The sequence below is a fragment of the Antrostomus carolinensis genome, unplaced genomic scaffold (genome assembly GCF_000700745.2).
Source record: "Antrostomus carolinensis isolate BGI_N321 unplaced genomic scaffold, ASM70074v2 scaffold5521, whole genome shotgun sequence".
NCBI lineage: Eukaryota > Metazoa > Chordata > Aves > Caprimulgiformes > Caprimulgidae > Antrostomus > Antrostomus carolinensis.
The window spans coordinates 1-8,728 of NW_010296219.1; the positions used below are offsets into that span (position 1 = coordinate 1).

General features: G+C 39.5%; 1 protein-coding gene across 1 annotated transcript in view; it reads left to right on the plus strand.

Moving 5' to 3' along the window:
- Positions 1-1,784: 1,784 nt before the first annotated feature.
- BIRC7 (baculoviral IAP repeat containing 7) overlaps positions 1,785-8,728 on the plus strand; it is a 16,141-nt gene continuing 9,197 nt past the window's right edge. The window contains exon 1 of the mRNA XM_029087525.1: positions 1,785-1,814. The gene's annotated coding sequence lies outside the window, so the exon portion shown is untranslated. The remainder of the gene's footprint in view (positions 1,815-8,728) is intronic.

An 8,728-nucleotide genomic window follows, 5' to 3' on the forward strand; every position in this document is an offset into this window, starting at 1 on the left:
CCTGGCAGCAGGTCGCGGCCAGCCTGACTGACTGCTGGCGGCACCGCGGGGTTCTAGCAAGTTAATCCAATTTATTTTCCTTCCAGCTGCTGGTTCTTTGCAGAACCTGGGTGAAATGTTGGCCCCTTTAGTTGATTTGGGCAGGGCCAAGCGCTGGTGGTTGTCAAGGAGACTTGTCATTTACCTGCGTGCCCTTCCCAAGGAAGCTGAGGGAATCACAGAACCTTACACAGAATGTCAGGGATCTGAAGGGACCTGGAAGGATCATCCAGTCCATTCCCCCATGGATGAAGCGCTGTTAATCACAGAATCACAGGGTGTTGTGAGTTGCAATGGACCCACAAAGATCATCGAGTCCAACTCTTGAGCTGTTGAATCACTCACCTGAGTTTTAATCCTTCACTGCTGATTTATGCCAAAATTGAATATATAATTTTTAAAAGAGGGCTGGTTTAAGGAGAGAAAGCAGATTAAATCAAAGCAATGTCCTTTTGTTTCTAGTACTTGAGGTCTACCTCATTAATGGCTGTATTTCTGCTTCTGGTACATAGTGGGTTGTGTTACCCCTGTACCCAGTACTGGTGAGGCTGCACCTCCAGTCCTGGGTTCAGTTTTGGGTCCCTGACTCCAAGAAGGACATGGAGGTGCTGGAGCGTGTCCAGAGAAGGGCAGCGGAGCTGGGGAAGGGTCTGGAGCACAAGTGTGATGAGTTCCCAGCTGAGGGAACTGGGGTTGTTGAGCCTGGAGAAAAGGAGGCTGAGGGGAGACCTTGTGGCTCTGTGCAAGTCCCTTGGAGGAGGGTGGAGAGAGGTGGGGGTGGGTCTGTCCAACCAAGGAACAAGGGACAGGACAAGAGGTAATGGCCTCCAGTTGTGGCCAGGGCAGTTGAGATGGGATGTGAGGAAGAATTTCTTTGCTGAAAGGGTTCTGAGGCATTGGAAGGGGTTGCCCAGGGCAGTGGTGGAGTCCCCATCCCTGGAGGGATTGAAGAGTCATGTAGACATAGTGCTGAGGGACATGGGTTAGTCGGGGACTTGTCAGTGTTGGGTTCATGGTTGGACCTGATGAGCTTTAAGATCTTTTCCAATTAAGGCAATTTTGGGATTCTGTTTTGGATTTTTTGTTTTGTTTTGCTTTGTTTTCTAAATGGGTGGAATATCTAATGACCAGAACTATTCCTGTTTCTTGATATTTTTTAGGTCCTGCTTATGTTCCTTTGGTCAAGATACAGTTTGGAGGTGCTGCACAGAACAAAAGGGCAGGTCCTGCCCTCCCCAAGATCCTGCAGTTTATCATATATTCTGTATACTGATTATGTGACAATCTTCCTGAAATCTGTTCGAGTTCTGATGACAAATAATAAATCTTTTGTGAGGAAACAGAAATCAACATTGTTTTTCTTTCTTAATACTTGTATTATGATAACACCCAGAGGCCTTATTGTCCACTGACTTACAAGCATCATAAATGATGATTCACTCAGTGCCTGACCAGAGTATTGTGGACTGGGAGCCTCTTATGCCACAACAAAACAAAGTACCATTGCAGTGCTTCTAAACAACGCTGGTGCCAGATGATAGCAACTAATGAGATTTGTAGAATATAATTTCCTTTGAATTCTTTGGAAACTGAGGCAGTAAAAGGATTTGTAACAAAGAATTTTCATTGATTAACAATACGTCACTGAGATTATCTTTTAACATGTTACATAGGTGTCTGACTTCTGTTTGGAGAATGGACGTAATGGTCCTTAAATTGGCCAGAAACTTGTATTTTTCTTGAAGGTATCAAAATATTTGCACAGATTTAGTTTGGTAAGTCTCTTTTGGCTTTGAACAAACCTTTTCTGTACATTTCTTGACACGAACATTTACACAAAAGTTTACAATTTCCAGATATGAGCATATTTGAGAGAGAGATTAATCAAAATTAGGCTTTCAATATGTGTATAATATATTGTGTTATTACCTGTGGTCATAACTTGGGGCCTCAACTGGGCCTAGTTCCAACTCGTGTGATGCTTGTATCCATTCTCAGTGCTGGGTTCACAAGTAGCTACAGCTCTGCTCAAAGTAGTGAAGACTCTGCCACACCAGACACTAGTTCCAGACGTTACAAAGTCTTACTTGTAACATCTCCGTGCTTAATTTTGCAGGTAAAAGCAGCAAATTCTAGTCCTCCTGAAAGATACTAAATAATGCAATCATAATTTCCATTAGATGCTGTTAAAACCAGAGTCTTCTCTGTGTTCTTGTTTGGAAATTGTTAGTTTGAGTTTCTATTTACTATTCTAATAAAATATCTGAAATGAATAGTCCGCTTTCTTTTGTCTATTTTCTAATCAGTCATCCAGAGATAAGGAAGGAGGAGTATTGCATTAATCCTCGGCACCTGTAGATGCTTCTGGTTTAGGTAGTGAGTAATAATTAGCATGTTTTATGTTAATTCTTCTCTATATGGTATAGCTGTGGACAAAGTCAGTAAGTCAGTGCTTTTGGGAGTCTGGAAAGGCTATCTAAAGAGCAGTGCTTCAAAAACAAATGTGAGGAAAAAACTCAGCAGCCTGGCTGGAGAGTGGAACATCAGTGTGGGGGGAATAGGGAAAGGCTTGTTCTGGCTGCTTGGGTGATGGGCACTGCTCTGAAGTCCATGTGATTGTGTATGTTCACTAGGCTTGATATAGAAACTATGTGACTATGAATCATCCGAGCCATGAGTGTCTGTAGGCAGCATGTTAGAACTGTATTTGCTTCAGAATCCTAAGGTACAGAGGACTACAGCTATTAGGCTATACCTGGTACTTTAAATTCAAAGACACAGCATGTCAGGCATGGATCTATATATCTACATATACACAGACATGTATCTATATATCTACATATACACAGACATGTATCTATATATCTACATATACACAGACATGTACGTGCCAAAGTCCATGTTTGTGGGAACAGTGTTTTTTTTCCCTTTTGCATTAGGAAAATGTGAGTTATTGCTTCTTCCCGGTAACTTTAAGAATGATCTTTTCCTATCCATGGAGAAGTATGCAATCTTCTAAAAATCCCAAACCAGTAAAACAAGAAGTCTCAGTTGAAGCATATAGGTAAGAGGCAATATTCAGAATTACATCAACTCAGGATACTCTTGGAGTGTAACACTGTAACCTAGGGGGTAATACTGGTTTTTCTTTGGTTTTGGCTTTGTTGAGAGAAACACGGTGGTATGTTCTTCTAGTACAAGAAAAAGTTAAAGATATCTTTTTATTCCTTTACTAACACTCTCTGAAATCTCAGAAGAGTTCATATGTAAATTACAGAAGACTTTTTTTTTTTCCCCCTCAAATTTAGATTTTACAAGGCTTTTCTGCAGCCCTATCTGCTATGAGCAGAGGAATCAAATCAAACATTGCCATGCTGGAATCATCTCCCTCCTGCAACCTGCACCCTCAAGGAATGTAACCAAAGCAAGGACCCAACATGGAATTTCCATCATTTTAGGGTGCAAAAATAAAAGCAGACTCACAGAGAAATAGTATCTGTTCTTCTCTCCTGTTTTTCACGTTACTGACACATTGTGAAAACATGAGAAGAGAAATCATATGCAAAGAGTGTGGCCTGTGAACAGATACCATCTGACATCATCGTCATCGCACGTGTTGTTCTTTGCAAGACAACGTCGTTGAAAAGCTCGAGTGAGCAATGACTGACCGTGCCGACTCGCCCGCGTCTCCCTCTTGACCTTCATCATTGGCAGCTCTTTGTTGTGGTTGTCCTGTAGTTTCCAATCAATTATAAGCTCATTCTCTTTGTTTACTTGTTAGAAGACAGTCACCCATCTTTCACTTCAGGTTTTTGCAGTGTCCTTCAGGTTGGTCTGTTGTCTTTCTTCCTCATCTTTCAATCTTGCTGTTGATTATTGATACAGGGACAAAATAAACCTATTCTGAGCCAATTTGCATGGAGAAAAACATGATTGCTAGTGTGGATAGCTCAAGAACAGATCTTTCTGCCTGTTGTCCAGGCAATATTCAGGCAGCTAGGCACATGTCTCTGCAAAAAAAAACCACGTTCCAAACTGTAGCAGAATTTAATTGGAAAATCAGATGTTCCGTGTTCCTTGATGGCTGATTTTCCACCAGTTAAAAAGTAAGATGAGCTCCGTTAGACTCATAACAATGCCTGACAAATCCTTCTTTAAAGATAATTAATGGCTGAATGGTGGAACGTACATTAGTCCCAAGCTGACAGCAATCTCTTCTGAAGATTTGGTAGTTTTATTTATGAACAATTTGGAGTAGCAATGCCACCCAGTTTACATGAGGCTACGTGTCTCCTGTTCCTGTGCAGGAGAACAGGGAATAGAGTACAAGTGTGAGGCACCTCCATGTCAGAATCAGAAGGAATCAGGAAATGACTGGAATCAGGGAGAGGCAGGAACAGAGAGGAAGGAGAAGCACAACTGATCTTTGGGGAAACAAGGCAGATGCTACTCAGAAAGGGAGGAAGAAAGGGAATATAATTCATGTTTTCCAAGCTCACTGTGGGAACTGGATTTAACCATCCAGTTCTCTCCTGGAACTGTAATTCATATTCCTAATCTCTCTGCTGCTGCTCAGCCCTCTAAACACTGTGCTTGCTTTTTTGAGATCACGATGATCTGCTGAAAACTGAAAATAGTTCATTCAGTTTGGGGCAGCATTGCATTTTTACAGATTTTTTTAAGTATTCAGAATTTTTGGGGAAATAAAAAAAAGAAATAATGCGTGGGTTTTGGTTATTTTGGTTCCTTTTTTCTCCCCAGGATGTTTTGTGTTCACTGGCAAAGGCAAAAAGGAGTAGAAAACCAAATAAAGAGAAAAAAAAAACCCTTGAAAAAGACTGAATTTTTTCAGCTCCAAAAGCCATTTAGAAAAATAAAAATTAAACTGTTTTCTACAAGCAGTTACCTTTAAAAAAGGCATTGAACAGTTTTCAAACCACTCTGTCTTTTATAGCAGCCATATTCTTTATAATAAACTGGACACTGAAATCACCAAGTTATGAAACAATATAAAACATAGTAATTGCTTGTGGCAAAACCACTTTAATTTTCCTTGTTGGGAGGAACTTGCATGTTAGTTTGCTTTTCTTTCACATCTCAGTAGGATTTTAAGGTCAGTTCCTCTATCCATTTTTTGAGTCTCCGCTGTGCTTTGCAGTTTTTTTCTTTTGATATGTACAGAGTTCTGCTCCTGTGGGCTGGTATATTAATAGTATTTGATTCAAACCACTTTAATGAGTCATGTTGCAAGCTACATTTTAGCTCTTCCTAACTATTGCAATACATAAAGTTTTGAGGCAATCAGATGCTATGGTAGTGGAGGCCAGAAGAAAGAATTGGGGAGGAGATGGAAAGGTTTGAATCCTTAGGAAAACACTTCACCAAACATATATCTGTTACTTGGCTGTGCATTAATTCTGGCAGTATAAATTTATACTGTGGGTATTTATATCAACATTTTTCAGGATTCCTGAATTAATGATTGTTAATGTTTGGAGGAATAAAAATTATTATTATTATTATTATTATTATTATTATTAAGAATAAGAATAAGAATAAGAATAAGAATAAGAATAAGAATAAGAATAAGAATGTGTTAAATTTGTTCTCCTTTATTATTGAAAAATCCAAAGTGAGACTCTGAGCTTTGCCCTAAGGGGATGACTTTGTGTTTGGCTCTGGTGTCACCAGTCAGTTTTCAGTGTGTCCTGTCACTGTTCACTGGGTTGGATCACGCTGCCTGTCCACAGTGGGTTTGTTTTCTAGATGCCTTCGAGTTTTGTGTCAACAGACAGCAACGTGCTTTGGTCCCTCTGTGGAAGAACAGACAGGCACCCTGGTGTATTGCTGCAGGATGGTACCAGCTGGCAGTTTAGTGTGAAGGAAGATGAAGGACAACAGGCAAGGAAGAAGCAGCCAGAAGAAGAAAAGCAAAGACTTAAATGGAAGAACAGAAGCAGTCACCTACAGCTACAAATTTAATGATTTTTGACTACTCTGCTTCAGGCTGGAAAACACTTGTATCACAAGCTCTGAACGTTTTACTCTGAAAAATGGATCCTTTTCTTCACAGGGTGGTTAACAGTGGTTCTGAGCAAGGGGGAACAGGAATTGTGCCATAAATTTCCTTGATGTCCAGCCCCCTTAGACATCAGTGGCAGTGGCAAGCTATGGCATCTCTATTCATGTTCCCAGCCTCTTTGCTTCCTCAATAATACAAACTGATACCTTTTTTCCCCTGTTATAAGAGCCTCTTTCCTCAGGAATTTTTTATTAACTCTTAAATTATTGATGAAAGCACAATAGTCTTCCTTGAGCTAAACCACACAGAAGAGCTTCATCCCCTTACAGCTGTGTAGAACCTCGAGGTTAGAGATGCTCAACTCTGCTGGAGTTTTTCCAGGAGCTCCAGTCACTTCAGCCTTTTTGAGCTCTTTATCATGCTGTCTCTGTCTGTACTCTGGCCCTTGTATTTATTGATTGCTTTCCTTCCAAATCAAGCTGATATTAGCAAACATCTTCTTGATTAATGATGTTTATGTTCCTTTCTTCTTAGAGTGTTTCTAATCACTGTGTAATATTGGTTTCCAGATATGCTTGGAACGAGCTCAGCAATGTGGAAGTTACTACATTTCTCCTACTGTTGCTTGTTATCACTGATCTGGACTCCTGGTTGATGCTTACTGATTCCTACATTTGTTTGTCATTAGTTCATCACATTTTGTTTTAAGAAGCATTCAGAAGTGCAGTAGGACATCTTAATTCTCTGAAAAGGAACTAAAAATGCATAGGAATTGCTAAAAAAAATTATAAATCAATATTAGTTGCATACAACACATTTCTGAATATGTTATTTGCTTTCAGAATTTTGATATGCTAAAATAAAACGCCATCATTTATCCGTGGTGACTTATTTTTAATTGCTCTCAGCACCAGATTTGGTGTCACTTCATCTGCTACAGTCACCTCACTAGTCCTTCTGAGCTTTCCTTTGTTGGTGAAACATTCCCTCTGCGGCCACATGAGTGTATCCCCACAGAAAACCAACCTTAAACCTGTCTTGAAGCTTGCATGAGGAAAGAATGTTATGTAAACAAAAAAACCCCTAATAATCACTGCCAGAATCAGTCACATTTTCCAAGAGCTTTACATGTTATGTAAACAAAAAAAACCCCCTCTAATAATCACTGCCAGAATCAGTCACATTTTGTAAATTAACTTAGAAGCTGCCTTTCAGCTCCTCTGAGCTTTTACACATCTTCTCCCTTTTTAACAGTCACCCTGGGGGATCCCTTGGAACAAGTGGAATTGTACAGGTTGGCAATTCAATTCACTTTTACTACAACACTATGGTCCATCAGCAGATTTATTTTTTTAAGCATTTCATGAAATCATCCCTGAGAGTTGCTTGCAGGCTGCTGATGAGGTCAAGGCATGGCCATGAGGAAGACAAAGCAAGGAGCCTACTGCATTCCCAGCACCTCCTGAGATCACGTTTGAGAAGCAAGGTGGTTACAAGCAGTACAAGATGAGGTCATTGCTTGTGAAATGCTTCACAAGATCAGAACAATCAATCATTCTTACCTGTCAACAGCTGATTTGCCACAAGCCATCAGCAGAATCCCCAAACAGCCTCTGTTAAGAGTGATTTTGTTAACTCTATATTTTATATTTTTAGGCTATATTCTTCAAAAATCAATAGAGACTTATAAAGAATAAGATCTGTGGAGCAGATGATAACGTTCAATTACATCTAAATTCATTTCAGACAAAAAAGAAAGAACCACATTGGCTTGTGACAAGATTCTGTACATTCTGTATATAAGCACTGCCCTCTGCTGCTCAGGGATTTTCATTAATGCATATTTAATTAAAAAAAAAATCAACACTTTTCTTTTAAATTAAAATGTTTGTATAGGCTTGCCTGTCAGAAAAGGACTCTGGATGTTTTTTCTTAAAAGAAAAATCCTAATTTATCAGTTTTTTACAAACATAAAACACCTGCATTCTTATGTTAACATGGAAAACAGGTTTTTTTCAAGCCCATAGGTTAGAATAAGCTGCATGTATCTTCTCAGGTGGAAAAGTGGTAGAGGAAAACTTATTTTCAAGTAATTGCACCTTTCAAAACTAACCTTAAAATCCTGCATTCTGAATTGTGACCACAGGAAGGCAAAGAATAGAAAGATTTCAAATGGTGAAGGCGCCATGGTAGCAGAAGAGTGTTTATTCCCAAAGGGAAGGCAGTGCCATCTATTCAAGCTGTGTTGAGTAAATTCTCGTTGCTATTTAGCTGTTAATTTTAGAGTACATTTGCTTAAAAATTGAAAGGTGCAAAACGTGTAAAAGCAAGTTGAAAAAGACACGGAGATACCTGATTGCGAGGGCTGAGGGCTGTCACCTTCTTGATAGGGAACTGCTGTTGTGCTCAGGTGTGACATACATCAGAACTCACATCTGGACAGTCTCCTTGAATGTGATTGTGCTCAACTCTGTTATTATAGCAACAGAAATTAAAGGAAAAAAAAAAAGAATGGATGGAGTAGCAAAGGTTCTAGACCGAAACAGGAGGATTGCAATCGTTGTGTCGTAGGAGTCGAGATGTCACGACTGGTACAAAGCTCAGTTTTAACAAGATCACAAGGCTTGGTTATATATATATATATATATACATAATTTATTTATTTTT